We start from the raw sequence: 18,807 nt of genomic DNA on the forward strand, positions 1-18,807 counted from the left end.
AGGGCCAGCGTGAGGGCAGGTGGGCGGGCCCTTCGAGTCACGTGGGTGGGGCGGGGCGGGGCCCGGGGCGCGTCACGTGGGGGCGGTCCGCGCTGAGTGCGGCTGCGCCGGCCGGTAGCTGCAGCTGGAGCGGTGGCGTTTGGAGGAGACGCGGTGAGTGTGTGCGAAAGCCGGGTTGGGACTGCGGAATGCCTCAAAGCTTTAACGTTTCTGCGGACCCGGGGTTTCCGTTCTCGGAGTTCCCTGTCTTGGGAAACCGTTTCTCCCTTTGAGAGACGACCCCATTCAAAACCACCTCCCCGCCCCCGCGCCGGGTAGAAGAGATGCCCCATGAATGCTCGCCCCAGAGCCGTCTTGAGGCGCCCACCCTGTCCCTCTTGCCCCGAGGGACGCGTGGCGTCTCTTCTCCTTTCCTTATGGCTCGACCTTCGGAGATGTGGGATCAGTGAAACCTCTCCACCCCTCACCTCCTGACTCCCAACCTTTGTTTCACGTTGTAACTAGTCCTTCTCTCCCAGGGGTGATGGGAGCCCCTTCCGTTATCCAGGGGCCTATATTTCCTTCCTAGCGAGCACCTTGAGTTTCTTCTGCCGCTTTCAAGAATTCATTTCTTGGAGTCTCCTCCTTCAACTCCCCCTCCCCCCGCCCCCCACCCCCCCCCACGTCTTCCAAAGAGAAGACAAAGTACAGAGCAGGAACCTTCCCTTCCCTTTTCTCCTTCCTTCATTTCCTCGTCCGCCGTTTGCAGTCTCTCCAGACTCTCCCCTTCTCTTACAAGGGGACCCCCATGCCCAAACTGTCTGCGACTAAGCGAAGTCAAGACTGTTTGACTTCACTAAGGGGTGGCAGGGAAGAGGAACGTCTGGTTGGGATAGTAACACTATAAAAGTAGCTTGGGACACACCTGGCATTTGTTAAGGATGGTGCCCGAGCCCTAAAGGAATGTCAGAAAGCGAATGGGTCTGCGCTGACGTTAGAGGAAACAGTGACTGCTGAGCATGAAGGTTGCCAGACGAGTTAGTGGAACTAGGCTTGTGTCCTACCCCTCTAAAACGGATTGGCATGAAACAGAGTTGAACAGGTAAGTGGAGCTAGCCTGTAGAAGACTTTAACCTGAAGAAGAGTTTGATCTAGATGTGAGTCTGTGATCTAAGGAGTCTGTGAAGCTTCTCGAGCAGGAGGGAGACTCCTTGAAAGGTAGAAACGAATCTGACAGTTGAATGCAGGACACATTGAAAAGGAGGGGGCTTTGAGAGCAGGGAAATCAGCTAGGATGCTGCAAACTAGGTGGGCAATAGTAAGACTGTGCTTGGTTCAGTGGTCTTCTTCCCTACGCCATACTGTCCTTTGAGTTTAAATTGATTTTGAGTTGTGCAGGTCAAGATGTATCAGTTGGCAGCTGCTGTTGAACAGTGAGTGCCTTATGGATTCATTCATTCATTTTTTTTTTTAAATTCCCCCCATCTGGTGCAGAGTGAACCTACAAATATCCCTGGACTGGGTGAGGTGCATTGTAGGCTCGTATTAGGTGTGTCTGAACATTTTGAATCATCTGATTTCTGTCCATTTTTTTATCTAAAGAGTGGAGGAAGGAGTAGATGTATTTGTAAAGAGGGGGAGAGAAAGCCTGTCTGTGTTTCTGTAATGAGAGGTGATGGTTATAAATGTGAAGAATTTCAAGGGATACTGGGGAAACAGCCTCTGTCTCTCCTACCGTTTTTCCTCTGCAGATTCACAGGAAAGACACAGATGTATAGAAGTTGAGAATTACCACCTTTTGCTGATAATGCCCCAGACCCAGTTTCTAATTTCAGTAAAGTCCCATATTATATGTTAAGTAGGTACTTTGAAGCCTCCTTTCCAGGGACTCTAAAATTTGGACATCAGAACTTAAGTTTGTGTCCTCATGTTAATTACAAGCCTGTTTTAGGTGAAGGACTTTTATGGTTTCGTCCGGGCCGGGGAACATATTTATGCCTTAACCTGTCCTTAATAGTGTTTAAAAAGTGACCCCTGTTCCTGCAGGATTTTCTTTGTGCCAGGAAACAAAATGAAGAACCTACTCAGATATCATTGCCAGTGTTCTTGGGTTTCACCTTAACCCAAGGCATACACTGTAGTGCCTAGGAATAACAACACTGGTCCCCCCCCCCTTTTTTTTTTCTTGGAGAAGGAACTTTTAGATTTTTCTTGTTGCAACTTTGTGAGAGAAATTTGAAGAGTTTTTTTGCTTGATATCACAGTACAGCTTTAGCCAATATGGATACAAAACTTTCTGTTTCCTTAACGTTTAAGTCTAGGCACTTGCTGGTTATTGAAATAAAGTTGCTCTCAATACACAAGAATTTATGCAGACCCCAATGTTCATCTCAGCACTGTTTATAATAGCCAGGTAATGGAAGCAACCTAGATGTCCATTAGCAGACTAATGGATAAGAAAGCTGTGGTACATATACACAATGGAGTATTACTCGGCCACTAAAAAGAATACCTTTGAATCAGTTCTAATGAGGTGGATGAAACTGGAGCCTATTATACAGAGTGAAGTAAGCCAGAAAGAAAAACACCAATACAGTATACTAACTCATATATATGGAATTTAGAAAGATGGTAATGATAACCCTGTATGCGAGACAGCAAAAGAGACACAGATGTATAGAACAGTCTTTTGGACTCTGTGGGAGAGGGAGAGGGTGGGATGATTTGGGAGAATGGCATTGAAACATGTATAATACCATATGTGAAATGAATTGCCAGTCCAGGTTCGATGCAGGATACAGGAAGCTTGGGGCTGGTGCACTGGGATGACCCAGAGGGATGGTATGGGGAGGGAGGTGGGGGGTGTTCAGGATGGGGAACATGTATACACCCGTGGCGGATTCATGTTGATGTATGGCAAAACCAATACAATATTGTAAAGTAATTAGCCTCCAATTAAAATAAATAAATTTATATTAAAAAGAATTTATGCAGAGGTACATATTGTCTTTTTCCTCTTCCTCATTCAGTTGATCCTGTCTTGGTAGCTCATTTTTCAGCTTCTCCACCAATCTCATATTCTCTTTTTGGTTGGGGCCTCTTTTGTCTGGACTGTTTTCTTAGTACAAGGAAGGGAATTTTATTAGTGATGTCTTCATTCTCGCAGAGTACAAACATAGCTTCTAGACATAGATCTTGATATACTTATCATATGTGCCCCCGCCATAACTATATAAAGAAGACCATGATAGTTTGCTTTTAAAAATATTTTCTATCCTGTGCAAGAATGACAAAGCCTCCTTTTTAATTCATAAATATAAACAGGAACTGACTAATAAAGGAAATTGTGTTTAAATATCACAAATTTAAGGTTAATTAGTGGCATGAGGTTAACTTCTGGTTCCTTGAACATTGGTTTGCTAGTTGCAGATTAACCATCGATTCTGTTTCCCTGCAAAGCAGGAAGTACTTGGAGATTGTTTTATGGTTTTAGAGAGATTCAAAGAGGCAATTAACAAGAGGTCTCTGGAGGTGTCCTGGGAAGTGCAGTTGTTGGCAGCTGGAGACTGGCCCCAGTTCAGCTGCTTGTGAACTTAAGTGAGTAATTTGGGCTTCAGTTTATTGTCTTTTCAGAGTTCCCTGGTGGTCCAGTGGTTAAGACTCCACACTTAAGTGCAGGGGTGCAGGTTTGATCCCTGGTCAGGGAACTAAGATCCCACATGCCATAAGGTGCAATAAAAAATTTAAATAATAATAAAAGAAGATCCTTATTAGCTCTAAGCTTCTACTCTATGAAGACTTTCCGTCCACTGACACTTAAGTATGTCTCTTTCTTATCAAGTGGAATTTATGTCAGACTTACCTTGAATACGTTTAGCATTGGCACAGGGATTCAGGGTTTTGCTTCTGTTCCCACAGTTTAACCTTACGCCGCTGAGCTAGCATTTGTGTTCGGAGGTTTGCTTCATTGAACGCTGCTGGAATACACCTTCAGATTTCATGGGTGGGGTGTGGGAGGGAGTGCAGATGGGAAAAAAAAAAAAGAACGGAAACAATGGTATTGACCTATAACACGGGTGTGTGCTTTTTTCTGTGCCAACATATTTCAAAAAGAGATTACTATATACTGTCGCCCCTTGTTGCACGTTTATTCAGCTTTTGAGCAATGATCGGGATAGTTCGAGCTTAAGCCACTACTTCCCAAACTTTATTTTCATACTGTGACATGTGGAAATTACTGTTGTTTCACTGAAGAATAAGACAGCTGTCCCTGGAGCTGTGGCTGTCCTGTCCCCAGCTGGCCATACACAGGTGAGGAGAAGCTCCCTGTGCTAAGGTCCATGCGAAGGGCAGCCTTACATGTTCAAGATCTTCATCCCAAACTCTGCCTAGCTCTCAAGAGTAATGGTATCACTAGTTAGTTTTGTTCTGTTTTTAAACCAAAGCATGTTATATATTATCCTTTGAATCATCGCCCATTTTTACTTGACCATATCTGTTTTGGGGGTTTACATTCTCTTTACTATTATTGTTATGTAAGTTTCAGTTGTACAGCATTATAATTCGACATGTATACCACAGTACCGAGTGATCACTGCCATCAGTCTGGGTGACTGTCGTTATTTTTGCTAAATCTGTCTGTAATCTGTTCTGCGTTCATGTGCCTTTGTGCTCTTGGCCCGTTTAAAGACCATATTTGGGGACTTCCCTGGTGGTCCAGTGGCTAAGACTCTGTGCTCCTAATGCGGGGGGCTGGGTTCTGGCCCTGGTTGGGGAACTAGATCCCACATGCTTCAGCTAAAGATCCTGGCTTGTTGCCATGAAGATCGAAGATCCCACATGCTTCAAATAAGACTTAGCACAGCCAAATAGATAATAAATATTTAAAAAAAAAAAAAAAAAGACCGTACTTGTCTTCAGAAAGTGGCCCATTTTAAAGTGTATGAATGGGTGGTTAACTGATTAAGAGGTGGGAAATGCGTTTGTCATGATACTTTAACCTCATTAGATTACGGGTTGACTTGCTCTGGCTCTTCTGAGAAAATAAGGAATTTCTTTAAGTAGCTTATTTTATGTTTTCCATTATAAAAGTATTATAGAAAATTGAAAATAAAAAAGTAGAGGAGGGAAAATCATTCATATTTCTGTTTTCCAAATACTGTTAATATCATGGTTTTTCTTGCCTTTAAAAAAAAATCATGCATTCTTTCTTAATCATAGAAATTTTCAAACATTTGCATGATAGAAAAGAACTAATAAACCTCACGTACCCATCACTAGCTTCTGGATCCAACCAACACCCAGGCGAGACTTGTTCTCCATCCCACCGTTAACTCCCAGATGGTTTTGAATCAGATCCCAGAATCATCTGTAAACACTTGGGTATGTATCTGCGAAAGATAAGGACTAGTTTTCAACATAACCACAATACTGTCATCACACCTTAAAAAATACTTTCCTGGGTATTACTGAGCAACCGGTCAGTGCACAGATTTTCCCGTTGGTTTCACTTCCTAACAGTTCATTTGTTTGAATCATCTGGATTCAAGAAGGGTCCACCCATCGTGTGTACACTTTTAATTAGAAGACTAAAACCATATGGGCATTCAGAAGAGATAATGTGAACTGTCCACCTTGCGGATGCTAAGAGCTTGCACTTCCGAGTCAGACAGACTGGGTTTCAAACCAGCTCTGCTGCTTGCTAGCTGTGTAACCCCGTGCAAGTTACTTACGCTCTCTCACTTAGTTTCTTCCTCCTGTCAAATGGAATTAATCTATACCCTAGGACCGCCGTGAGGATTGAGTGAGTCAGTGCAGGTTAAAGCACAGTAGAGCCCCGCACAGAGTTAATGATAAATGCTAGCTCTGTCCAGCACTTAGGATAGCACCAGGTACATAGATTTGTGGAATAAAAATAGAGTAGGTGTCAAGAGCCGAGGAATTTGGTCTAATTCTGCCATTTAGGGGAATCACTTCAAAGTTTTGGACCCCAAATTTCTCATTAGAAAAGGGGACGGAATGAACAACTAGATGATCACTGAAATTCCAGGACTTGCAGGAAATGAGACAGGCATGATATTTTAGAAACAACATGAGCTTCTAAAACAGACTGGGGTTTGCATCTTGCACTTTATTATTTACAAGCATTTAATCTCAGCCTCAGTTTCATCCTATGTGCAATGGAATTAATAATACTAATTTAGTAAAATTGTTGCAATGAGCAAGAAGATAAATATGTCTGGTTCCTAGTGTGTAGTGGGTACTCAGATTATTAGACAGCATTTTATGATTGTAAAACAGGAATGTTACACTGGAGCATTTTCAACATCTTAAGAGCTGTGTGTTTTGTGGCATTTGTATAAATGAAGATGACCAAGTGTCTTATGGCAAATAGAATATACACTGGAAGGGTGAACCTGGAAACTGTGTTTCCAGTACATGGATGATGGAAAATTAAGGGACTATTCAATGCTGTTGATAAAAGCCAAAGGATATGAGGATCCCTGGAGAAATTCAGGAAGGTCTTTGCAACAGATGGTTACTTAAGTAAAATAAACCTGTTTTCTGTTATCATTTGAAAATTTCACAGTGAGTCAAAAATGGCTTTTTTAATTGCAATATATGCAAGCATTATGTTTCAGGCGTGCTACATGGTGATTTGATATTTGCATGTTTTATGAAATCACCACAGTAAGTCTAGTACCCATCTGTCCCCATACGAAGTTACTAGACTGTATCGACCATATTCCTTATGCTTATATTACATCCCTGTGCTTGATTCCTTTTTGTTTTTGCTTTTTTAAATTGCATGTATCAGTGAAATCATATGGTATTTGTCTTTCTCGATTTATTTCACTTAGCATAATATAGCCTCTAGATGTTGTCATAGGTGGCATGATTTCATTTTTGTTTGGGCTGAGTAATATTCCATTCACCCATCAATGGACTGTTAGGTTGCTTGCATATCTTGGCTCTTGTAAATAATGCTGCAGTGAACCTTGGTGTGCGTGTTATCTTTTTGAATGCGTGTTTTTGTTTTCTTTGGGTGAATACGCAGAAGTGAAATCTCTGGATTATTTGGCAATTCTATTTTTAGGTTTTCGAGGAACTTCCATACAGTTTTCTGCAGTTTACAGTCCTACCAGCAGTGCAGGAAGCTTCCCTTATCTCCACGTTCTCACCAAAATTTGTCATTTCTTGTCTTTTTGATACAGCCATTCTGAGAGGTATGAGATGGGATCCCATTGTGGTTTTGATTTGCATTTCCCTGATAGTTAGTGATGTTGAGAATCTTTTCATGTGCCTGTTGGCCATCTGTATATCTTCTTGAAGAATGTCTGTTCAGGTCCTCTGCCCATTTTTTAGTCAGATTGTTTTTTTGATGTTGTGTGAATTCTTTGTATATTTTGGGTATTAACCCTTATCTGATGTGTTTGCAAATACAGTATCTTTTTTTTAAGGAACTGTACTTGACTTTAATTGTGATTGAAGCAAATACAGTCTCTTCTTCCACTCAGTAGGCTGCCTTTTTGTTTTGTTGATAGTTTCTTTCATGTGCAGAGACTTTTTTAAGCTGATGTAGTCCCATTTGTTTATTTTGCTTTTGTTTCCCTTGCCTGAAGGGACAGATCCAAAAAAATTGTTAAGATCAAGGTCAAAGATCTGTCTGTGTTTTCTTCTAGAAGCTTTTGGTTTCGGATCTTACATTTAAGTCTTTAATCCATTTTGAGTTTGTTTTTGTCTGCAGCGTAAGAAAGTGGTTTGGTTTCAGTCATTTGCTAGTTGCTGTCTCCTTTTCTTAACACCATTTATTGACAAGGATGTCTTTTCCCTATTGTGTATTCTTTGTCATAGATTCATTGACCATATAAAAAGATGTCGATTGGATGTGTGTGTGTGTTTATTTATCTTTGACGTTTGGAACATGCTGCATTTTGCCCTAATGATATTTTTGGTTTAATGAAAATAACTTACATTAGCTGTTAAAAGGAGAGCTGCACTGTTAACTGACTTAGAAAAGCAAGTCAGTTCTGAGTTTACTGATCCCAGTGTACTGGTCAGCATTTCCCCAACATGCTTGGGAAGAGTCGCCTGAGGAACCTGAAAGCTGCAGCAGGTCACTCCTCTAGGAGTTTGGGCTCAGTGAGGGCTGGGTCAGGGCCCAGGAATCGGTGTCGCCCCCTCGCCCCTGCGCAGGAAGCACCCCTGTGTCTGCACCTCTGCCCCGAGCCCTTCACCGCTGAGCCCGGTGCTCCTGCTCTGCTCGGCCTTCACCTTTGCCCGGTTTTTCGCTTGCCTGTGTTAATTTTTTTTCCAGATGCTCCAAGTATGAATCACATTGTTATCAGCAACATCATCTGTGCACTCAGATGTGTCACTTCCACTTTTCTTATGGAGCCTGCGGTCTTCTTCCTGCTCCCTTCACTGCTCCCTGTCAGTGTCGTTCAGGAATGGGCCTTTACTCTGCTCCGGGCTGGCTCCCATGGCGTCGCATTTCTTGGTTGCGTCCTTATGTCCTAAGAAAAATCTGAAGGACTTTATTTTGCCCACAAACTTGCTTGATAGTTTGGAAGTAGAGTCGAGTCCCAGGCTAGAAGTGATTTTCTCTCGGGGTTTTGAAGGTGTCCTTATACTTCCCAGGGTCTGTAAGTGTTTTAGAGGCATGGAGGTTCACACCCTTTCTGCATACGGTTGTTCTGCTGGCTCGGTTTTTCTTTTCTCCTTCACTGGGAGTTTGAGGACAGTCCCTCCATCCCTGGTGGTCTGGAGTTCCATGATGGTATATCCTGGTGTGGGTCTTTCCTCTTCTGCTATTCTTGATCCACAGTGGATCCATTTATTCTGAAAATTCATGTCCTGCAATCCTGGGACATTTTCTTCTATCATTTCTGTGATTTTTCTCCCCATCTTTTCTTTTCCTTTGATCCTTTTTTATATTGTCCATTCTTGTCGTATGGATACAATAGCTCCAAAGATGGAGAAGGAAATCGCAAGCCACTCCAGTGTTCTTGCCTGGAGAATCCCAGGGACGGGGGAGCTGGTGGGCTGCCATCTGTGGGGTCACATAGAGTCGGACACGACTGAAGTGACTTAGCAGCAGCAGCAGCAGTTCCAAAGAGGGCCCATCATAATTTTCTATAAAACATTAAGGTAAACAAAGGAAGAAAAATTGAAAACAAAACCAGAAGGAGACTTGCATATAAGAAAATGTACCCTGTAGAAGCAGGGGCAAGGTCCCAAGAATGCTGTTTTTTGAATTGATGTCAGCATGAAACCAGGATGCTTTAACTTGCCCCAGAAGTTCCTCCTGAAAACTGCTTTTCTCCTTATAAATGAAAATACCCACAGCAGTTCTCTCCAGGTGGGATCACTTGCTCTTTCTACTTCACTGTCTCTTTCGTATTCCCCAGGTGCCTACATGTGACCTGTCCTTTTCTCAGAAAGGAAAGGTGCTCCCCACCCCACCCCACTCCTGTGCAGTGTCCCCCGGCACCCAGGCTGCGCAGCCGTCTGTTGTTGCTCCCTCTGACTCCTCGGTCTTGCACTGACCTCCTTTGCTCTTTATGAAAGTATGTTTTTAGGTCTTCCTAACCTGTTCTGCTCTCAGCTTTTCTCCTCAATTATTTTCACTGGCTGCTTTTTAAGACTGATGCCACCTGCTCTGCAAAGCGGTGCTGTTCAGGCTATTTCTTCTAAGTCAGCCTAGCCATTCTAGCTCCAGTGGCCCTTGTAGCAGATAATAGCCTCTTTCTGGAGCTTTCAGATTCTAGTTTCAGGTATAAACAATGTTTTTATCTCTCAGTTCATTTGCAGATCAAAGAGAATATTTTTCAGTTAATTTTTATTAAGAGAAAAAAATCCTGAAAAGAATACCGGCAGATTTACGGTCATAATGGAGTAGGACATGGCAACCCACTCCAGTATTCTTGCCTGGAAAACTCCTTGGACAGAGGCGCCTGGTGGGTTACAGCCCATGGGGTCTCAGAGTTGGACATGACTGAGCACACACAGTCGTAAGCTTAGCCACTTCCCTTTGTTCTGGCTGGTCTGTCATTCTCTCTTTCTTAAGGGATTACTGAAATTGATCCAGGGAAGGTACTCGCAAAAACTTCCCTAAAGTGGAGGACACTTCTTTCAAAATCAATAAGTACTTGCATTAGTGCTTGAGACAGAAAGGGGGAAATAATCACCAATAATCCTATCACCCAGAGCTTATTTCTGCCACTCGGAGACCTCTAACACATGATACGGAACAGGGTGTCAAACGATGCTTTGATCTTTAAGGTTGAAATAGGACTGTCTAAAAGTGTATTTGTGGTTTGAAGGACTGTGTAATGAAACTCTGAGTAGGTACCTCATGGGTCTGAAACACGGGCAAGATCTGGGCTGAAGACACAGATTTGGGAGACATTAGCATTTAGTTGGCATGGTAAGCGCTGGAATAGACGCGGTGGGGAGAGGAGGGAGCAGGTAAAGGGGCTGGACTGGAAAGCCTCAGACCCCTGAGGACGGTGCACATTCAGGGAATGGGCAGAGTACAGGAATGGGAGGAAGGCCGGGAAAACACAGCATCCGGAGGAGATGAGAATGGAATTCCGTGTTAGACGCTTCCAAAAGGTAAAGGAGGATGAGTCCTAATGATGTCATTGAATTTTACCACAATGATACCTATTTACCATAAAGTATTTCTTGATCTTACTACTACTACTGAGTCGCTTCAGTTGTGTCCGATTCTGTGACCCCATAGATGGCAGCCCACCAGGCTCCCCCATCCCTGGGATTCTCCAGGCAAAAACACTGGAGTGGGTTGCCATTTCCTTCTTCAATGCATGAAAGTGAAAAGTGAAAGCGAAGCTGCACAGTCGTGTCCGACTTGCAGCGACCCCAGGGACTGCAGCCCACCAGGCTCCTCTGTCCACGGGATTTTCCAGGCAAGAGTACTGGAGTGGGGTGCCATTGCCTTCTCCATTCTTGGTCTTACTCAAACACAGTTGTTAATCTCCTGTGTTAATCTGTTCATACATGCATGATAAACTTAGCACAGATGTATTTTATTGGGTTGACTAAAAAGTTCATCTGGGTTTTCCCATACCATGAACAACCTGAATGAACTTTTTGACCAAGCCAGTGTGTGTGTGTGTGTGTATTCAGTTCAGTCACTCAGTTGTGTCCGACTCTTTGCAACCCTGTGAATCGCAGCACGATTCATGGACAGGCCTCCCTGTCCATCACCAGCTCCCAGAGTTCACCCAAACTCATGTCCATCGAGTCAGTGATGCCATCCAGCCATCTCATCCTCTGTCGTCCCCTTCTCCTCCTGCCCCCAATCCCTCCTAGCATCAGGATCTTTTCCAGTGAGTCAACTCTTTGCATGAGGTGGCCAAAGTATTGGAGTTTCAGCCTCAGCATCAGTCCTTCCAACGAACACCCAGGACTGGTCTCCTTTAGGATGGACTGGTTGGATCTCCTTGCAGTCCAAGAGACTCTCAAGCGTCTTCTCCAACAACACAGTTCAAAAGCATCAATTCTTCAGCGCTCAGCCTTGTTCACAGTCCAACTCTCACATACATACATGACCACTGGAAAAACTATAGCCTTGACTAGATGGACCTTTGTTGGCAAAGTAATGTCTCTGCCTTTGAATATGCTGTCTATGTTGGTCATAACTTTCCTTCCAAGGAGTAGATCAGATCAGATCAGATCAGTCGCTCAGTCATGTCCGACTCTTTGCGACCCCATGAACGACAGCACACCAGGCCTCCCTGTCCATCACCAACTCCCGGAGTTCACTTAGACTCATGTCCATCGAGTCAGTGATGCCATCCAGCCATCTCATCCTCTGTCGTCCCCTTCTCCTCTTGCCCCCAATCCCTCCCAGCATCAGAGTCTTTTCCAATGAGTCAACTCTTCGCATGAGGTGGCCAAAGTACTGGAGTTTCTGCTTTAGCATCATTCCTTCCAAAGAAATCCCAGGGCTGATCTCCTTCAGAATGGACTGGTTGGATCTCCTTGCAGTTCAAGGGACTCTCAAGAGTCTTCTCCAACACCACAGTTCAAAAGCATCAATTGTTCGGCGCTCAGCCTTCTTCACAGTCCAACTCTCACATCCATACATGACCACAGGAAAAACCATAGCCTTGACTAGATGAACCTTTGTTGGCAAAGTAATGTCTCTGCTTTTGAATATGCTATCTAGGTTGGTCATAACTTTCCTTCCAAGGAGTAAGTGTCTTTTAATTTCATGGCTGCAGTAACCATCTGTAGTGATTTTGGAGCCCAGAAAAATAAAGTCTGACACTGTTTCCACTGTTTCCCCATCTATTTCCCATAAAGTGATGGGACCGGATGCCATGATCTTCGTTTTCTGAATGTTGATCTTTAAGCCAACTTTTTCACTCTCCACTTTCACTTTCACCAAGAGGCTTTTGAGTTCCTCTTCACTTTCTGCCATAAGAGTGGTGTCATCTGCATATCTGAGGTTATTGATATTTCTCCCAGCAACCTTGATTCCAGTTTGTGTCTCTTCCAGTCCAGCGTTTCTCGTGATGTACTCTGCATATAAGTTAAATAAACAGGGTGACAGTATACAGCCTTGACGTACTCCTTTTCCTATTTGGAACCAGTCTGTTGTTCCATGTCCAGTTCTAACTGTTGCTTCCTGACCTGCATACAGGTTTCTCAAGAGGCCGGTGAGGTGGTCTGGTATTCTCATCTCTTTGAGAATTTTCCACAGTTTATTGTGATCCACACAGTCAAAGGCTTTGGCATAGTCAATAAAGCAGAAATAGATGTTTTTCTGGAACTCTCTTGCTTTTTCCATGATCCAGCGGATGTTGGCAATTTGATCTCTGGTTCCTCTGCCTTTTCTAAAACCAGCTTGAACATCAGGAAGTTCGCGGTTCACATATTGCTGAAGCCTGTCTTGGAGAATTTTGAGCATTACTTTACTAGCGTGTGAGATGAGTGCAATTGTGCAGTAGTTTGAACATTCTTTGGCATTGCCTTTCTTTGGGATTGGAATGAAAACTGACCTTTTCCAGTCCTGTGGCCGCTGCTGAGTTTTCCAAATTTGCTGGCATATTGAGTGCAGCACTTTCACAGCATCATCTTTCAGGATTTGAAATAGCTCAACTGGAATTCCATCACCTCCACTAGCTTTGTTCGTAGTGATGCTTTCTAAGGCCCACTTGACTTCACGTTCCAGAATGTGACTCTAGGTGAGTGATCACACCATCGTTATTATCTTAGTCGTGAATATCTTTTTTGTACAGTTCTTCTGTGTATTCTTCTGCTTCTGTTAGGTCCATACCATTTCTGTCCTTTATCGAGCCCATCTTTGCATGAAATGTTCCTTTGGTATCTCTAATTTTCTTAAAGAGATCTCTAGTCTTTCTCATTCTATTGTTTTCCTCTATTTCTTTGCATTGATCGCTGAGGAAGGCTTTCTTACTTCTCCTTGCTGTTCTTTGGAACTCTGCATTCTAATGGGAATATCTTTCCTTTTCTCCTTTGCTTTTCGCTTCTCTTCTTTTCACAGCTATTTGTAAGGCCTCCTCAGACAGCCATTTGGTTTTTTACATTTCTTTTCCATGGGGATGGTCTTGATCCCTGTCTCCTGTACAATGTCACGAACCTCCCTCCATGGTTCATCAGGCACTCTGTCTATCAGATCTAGTCCCTTATCTATTTGTCACTTCCACTGTATAATGACAAGGGATTTGATTTAGGTCATACCTGAATGGTCTAGTGGTTTTCCCTGCTTTCTTCAATTTAAGTCTAAATTTGGCAATAAGGAGTTCATGATCTGAGCCACAGTCAGTGCCTGGTCTTGTTTTTGCTTACTGTATAGAGCTTCTCCATCTTTGGCTATGAAGAATATAATCAATCTGATTTTGGTGTTGACCATCTGGTGATGTTCATGTGTAGAGTCTTCTCTTGTGTATATATATACATATATATATACGTTCACAGCTCCACTTCCCCTAAAGGTGGAGACTTCTCAAAGGTATGGCCCTTAAGGGCATGATGTTAGTCATCTTTGATGAGACAGTATTGACTTTTGTCTCCACAACATTGACTCTGCAGTCAGCGTCCCTTGTCTACTGTGTAACTGCCATGTGAGTACTAGCAAGCTATTTAATGTCTCTGTTATCTGCGACATCTGTGACATGTAAGGGTGATGGTGGTGTCTCCTTCATAGAGGAGTGAACATTCCCAAAGTGCAGAAAACCATGCCTGGCTCACTGTAAATGCTGCATAGAGTTCGTTGGAGGTGAACTGGATGCTGTAATAATTGTATTAGTTTCAGTGCAGTGCCTGGCATTTAGCATTTAACAGGTATTAACATGAAAATTCAACACCTTGTAATTAATACAATAACTGTCAATTTAAACTGCCAGCATATACAGAATATATGTGGCCCAGGCCAGAGGGAAACCTCAGTGAACTGAGAATTCTCTGCATGTAACTTTATTTTATAAAACAATCTATAGACTTTTTGTAGAGCTACTGTGTAATCTTTGTGGTTTTTTCATGTAATTGGGAAAAAGAAAACTGAAAGGTAACGACGACTCCTGCAGGGCAGGTAAGCATGTTCATATGCGGGAGTGAGCATACCCTGAAACAGCTGAGTGACGCATGTCCCTCACAGAGTGAATTTGGCGTGAAAGAAGCAATACCACACTTTACCTAGTCACCCTGGGTTTTTTTTGTGTGTATTTTTTTTACAGCTCATAAAATTAAAAGTATCAGTTGATCTCTTAGACTTTGAATTAACTCCTGGTGCGTACACACTCATTCATTCAGCAAATATTTAAATATTTACTCCACTGTGTAAACACTTACTGTATGACAGAAACTGAGCTGAGGGCAGGTGTTTTGAAAGGTGAATAAGGTGCTGACATGTAAACGAGGCCTCCGTGGGAAGGGGAGGCTTCAGCGATGGGACGGCGGGGGGGCAGAGGTGCTCACCGAGGACAAAGAGCACCTGCCCTTCTAAGGGGAGACTGTGTGAGCTGGGGGCGTGGCTGATGTGTCCCGTGTGGATAGGGCAGGGGGCTGGAAGGGAGGTTGTCGAGAAGACTGCAGAGGCCAGGCCAGGCCAGGTCTTTCCGGCAGGATGAGGTGTTTCATATTAAATACAGAGAAGCCATTGAGTGATTTCTGAGCCATGACTTAATCCAGTTTGTATTTTGAAATCCGTTCTGCTGCTACAAAAGCCTTTCTTCTCTATTTGTAAAATAATTTAGATTTAATATAGTAAGTAAAAGTAAGTGATTTTTTTTTTAGTATTTTCTTTTATTATTTATGTGGCTGTGTCAGGTCTCAGTTGCGGCACGTGGGGTCTTAGTTGCGACATGTGGGTTCAACTCCCCAACTAGGGATCCAACCTGCACCCCCTGCATTGCAAGGTGGACTCCCAACCACTGGTCCACTGGGGAAGTTCACAAAGAAACAGATATTTTTAGCCCTAAATACTGACTTCTTTGAGTTGTTTACCAGAAAGAGTTCTTGCATTAAGAATCCACCCTTAAAAATCAGTTTAGGCACTTCACTGGTGGTCCAGTGGTTACGATTCTGCAAGCTCAATGCAGGGGACCTGGGTTCAACCCCTGGTCAGGGAACTAGATCTCACATGCCACAGCTAAGACTCAGCACAGCCAAATAAATAATCAGTTTACATCTTAGATATCAGAAACTTGAGTTATAAAAATAAGATGATATATATCTAAAAATGTTCAGTTAGTGTTGGAGAGCGTTCTTAAAACTTGAGGTCTGAAATCCTTTTGCCTGCTGGAATCAGATTCCCTTCAACCCCTGTTCTGTTAGTGTATCTGAAAAGCGATATAGTCTGAATGTTGATTTACCGTGCACACAATTTCCACAGGAATTTGTCTTTTCCCACTTGTTCCATTTTAAAAAGAAGTCAGCCTTTTATGGTCCTGACTGCCTTAAAAGCAGTAATAGGATGTTTCTTTTAATTGGAAATGCTTTGTCTGTTGCACAATAAATTTCTTTCTTGTAATTGTGATCATGAGCAACATCTTACATTTCAGTTAGTTCATTCAGGAAGTATTTGCTCACCCGCCCTGTGCCAGGCACTGGTCTGGGATCTGAGGATGCTTGTGAACTAAACTGAGATCCCTGCCCTTTGAGGGGTTTGTATTCCAGTGGGAGGAGGTGGATGGCAATTAATAAGCATAATTAGTATCTTTATTATACTACTAATAAATATAATTAGTGTGCTGGGGGTAGTACATGCTATGAAATTGTAGACCAGCTGGTGCAGGGAGTGAGGAGGCTGCAGCTTTAAATACAGTGATCAGGGTAGCATCACTGAGAAGGTCTGAGTGGAGCAAAGGATTGGAAACAGGTACCGATGGGGGATGGGGGTGAGCAGATCCAGGAAAAGGAACAGTCCACACAAAGAAAGGCCCCAGGCCAGAGTGCTCCAGGCCTGTTTGCGGAAGAGTAGAGAAACCTGCAGGTCTAGAGGGAGGGAGGGAGTTCCTCTGCCTTTTAGGAACAGGCTTCTCAGTCAAATTCAAAAAGTTCATATGCCAAAATAAATGAGTAAATTAGGGAAAGAGTTTTCATCCTGTGAACGCTCTGCAGGTGGTAATCTATAAATACCCCAACTCATGTCTTAACTTGAATTAGGTAATTCCTAAGTAACACAAAAGTTTCTTAAATTCATTTCATAGGGCAGCTAAGCAAACAAAAGAATCTCTTTTTCTTCAAATAAGAAACTGATGTTGGATCACAAGCTCATATGAACTAGCATTTAGTAAAAGGTGAAAATTTACCCTTCCAATGAATAGATTTCAAAAGCCAAAGGCTTTGTTTCGTAGCAGAGATTGGCAAAGGCGCACTTGTCTCAGAGAGGGGCAGTGATGGAGGTGAAGATTGGGCCGAGTCTGAGGGGACTTTAGAGCAGATTTGGTTGCCTCCCTTCTTTCTTTCAAGCTCAGTAGCTCCAGATTCTTTTATCATTTTTATTTGGTGATCTATGTTTTCTGTTCTTTAACTCAGTGAGATTTTCCTTGTGTTTCTTAAGTTGGCAGCCTAAATCAGGTACACCGCTTGTATAAGGGCCTGTTCCCCAGCCAGGTCCGGCTGCTGGCTGCTCAGAAATCAGTACTTGAGAGACAGATGTTGGTGGAAAGGAAAATTACTGCTAATCAGAATGCTGGCAATATGCAGATATGGTAGGCTCAGTGTCCCTCCAAAAACTGTCTCCCAGGATTCTGCTTGGCCATGAAAGCTTTTAAAGGGAAAAAGGAACGCATCTTGGTTAATCCTTGAGATAGAGATGCAGAACCCTCCTCCTACTGTGTGCAGTCTTGTCTCCCCCACCCCATCCCACCCCACCTCCGGCTCTGCAGCTTGAAGGATCTTGGTTCCCTGGCCAGGGATTGAACCTGGGCCGCCGCAGTGAAAGCACCAAATCCTAACCACTGAACAACCAGGGAATTGCTGTGGTTTTTCTTAAGATGCTGTCCTGTTCACAGTGTGTTCCTGGGAAAGCTGAAGGAGAAGCTTGGGAGGAGATCTAGTCATCTGTTAGTTACTTATTCTTAATTTCTACTCCTTTGATCTACAAAAAGATCCAAGAGATCAGGATTAGGCAAGGTGTTCTGTGGTCAGAAGATTTGAAAGGTGTGCTGGGGCCAGAGATGAGTAGAGAATGGGGATGCCTGATCTAAGAGGGGCCTCCTGCAGAGAGCTCTCTCCTGCCAAAAGCTGCTTCCGTATCCCCACCTGTGAGAACATCCTTCTATTTCTGTGGGATCATGGGTGAAGGTCTGACTTCTGCTGACATGCAGTGCCGTATCCTTAGAGCAGAAGATGTCCACGTGGGTCTGTTGGTGACGGTACTGTTGCCTATTTACATAAACAAGCAGAACAAGCTGATGAGCAGTGGGGTTAATCCCATTTTCTTAAGGTCATTCCTTGGAGCTGTTCGCCATAGACTCAGTACTGCTCAAGATGGAGCCGTTTACGGCACAGCTGCAGTCTGGTTTGTACAAGACCTCAGGAATGTGCAGCCCACACTGCATCTATGGCTCTATTGTCCTAATCTCAAGCTGCCTGAGCCTGCTCCTTTGTGACTCATTGAGGCATGGGAGACTTCAGCTTCTCTACAAACAGTAGGCAGGCACTTTTGTCCTTGGGTAGGTGGGGGCAGGGGTTTAGGCACAGGGTTCTGCTCCTTTCCAGTCCTAATCAATGACTGATACAGTAGAATATTGTCAAAGTCACACGCGTATCAAGTGTATTATATTGGTGTGTATATTCCGTATCACTTTTGTTTCGGATGCATGGTACTAATTGTAAAGAAGCAGCCTTAGTTTATCCAGTGAGATACTTGAGGTGTTCCAGCTGTGTGTGTGTGCTAAGTCTCTCAGTCGTGTCCGACTCTTTGCAACCTCATGGACTGTGGCCCGCCAGGCCTCTGTCCATGGGATTCTCCAGGCGAGTATACTGGAGTAGGTTGCCATACCCTCCTCCAGGGAATCTTCCCGACCCAGGGATTGAACCTGAGTTCTTATGTCTCCTGTATTGGCAGGTGGGTTCTTTACCACTGGCTTACCTGGGAAGACAGGACTGATCTTTTCTCCTGTTTCTGAATTTTATTTTTCAGAGTATCCTTTTGTGGTTTCTTAAACTTTTTTCTTACTGATTCCTTTCCCCATTTGTCATGGTTGTTTCGTAGTTGAGTCCTTTCTGCAAAATTGCTGTTCATTGTTTCTGGCTCAGTTTCCTATGAGGTTGAAGCCGAGGTATGATCACTAAAGAAAATGCTAAGACGCACAGGTCTTTGACTTT

At 43.4% G+C, this 18,807-nt stretch overlaps 1 protein-coding gene across 2 annotated transcripts in view; it reads left to right on the plus strand.

The window, feature by feature from the left end:
• The first annotated feature begins 49 nt into the window (after positions 1–49).
• FAM118B (family with sequence similarity 118 member B) overlaps positions 50–18,807 on the plus strand; it is a 48,602-nt gene continuing 29,844 nt past the window's right edge. For both annotated transcript variants that reach the window (XM_061406397.1, XM_061406398.1), the window contains exon 1: positions 50–153. The gene's annotated coding sequence lies outside the window, so the exon portion shown is untranslated. The remainder of the gene's footprint in view (positions 154–18,807) is intronic.

This window comes from Bos javanicus, chromosome 29, assembly GCF_032452875.1.
Source record: "Bos javanicus breed banteng chromosome 29, ARS-OSU_banteng_1.0, whole genome shotgun sequence".
Classification (NCBI taxonomy): Eukaryota; Metazoa; Chordata; class Mammalia; order Artiodactyla; family Bovidae; genus Bos; species Bos javanicus.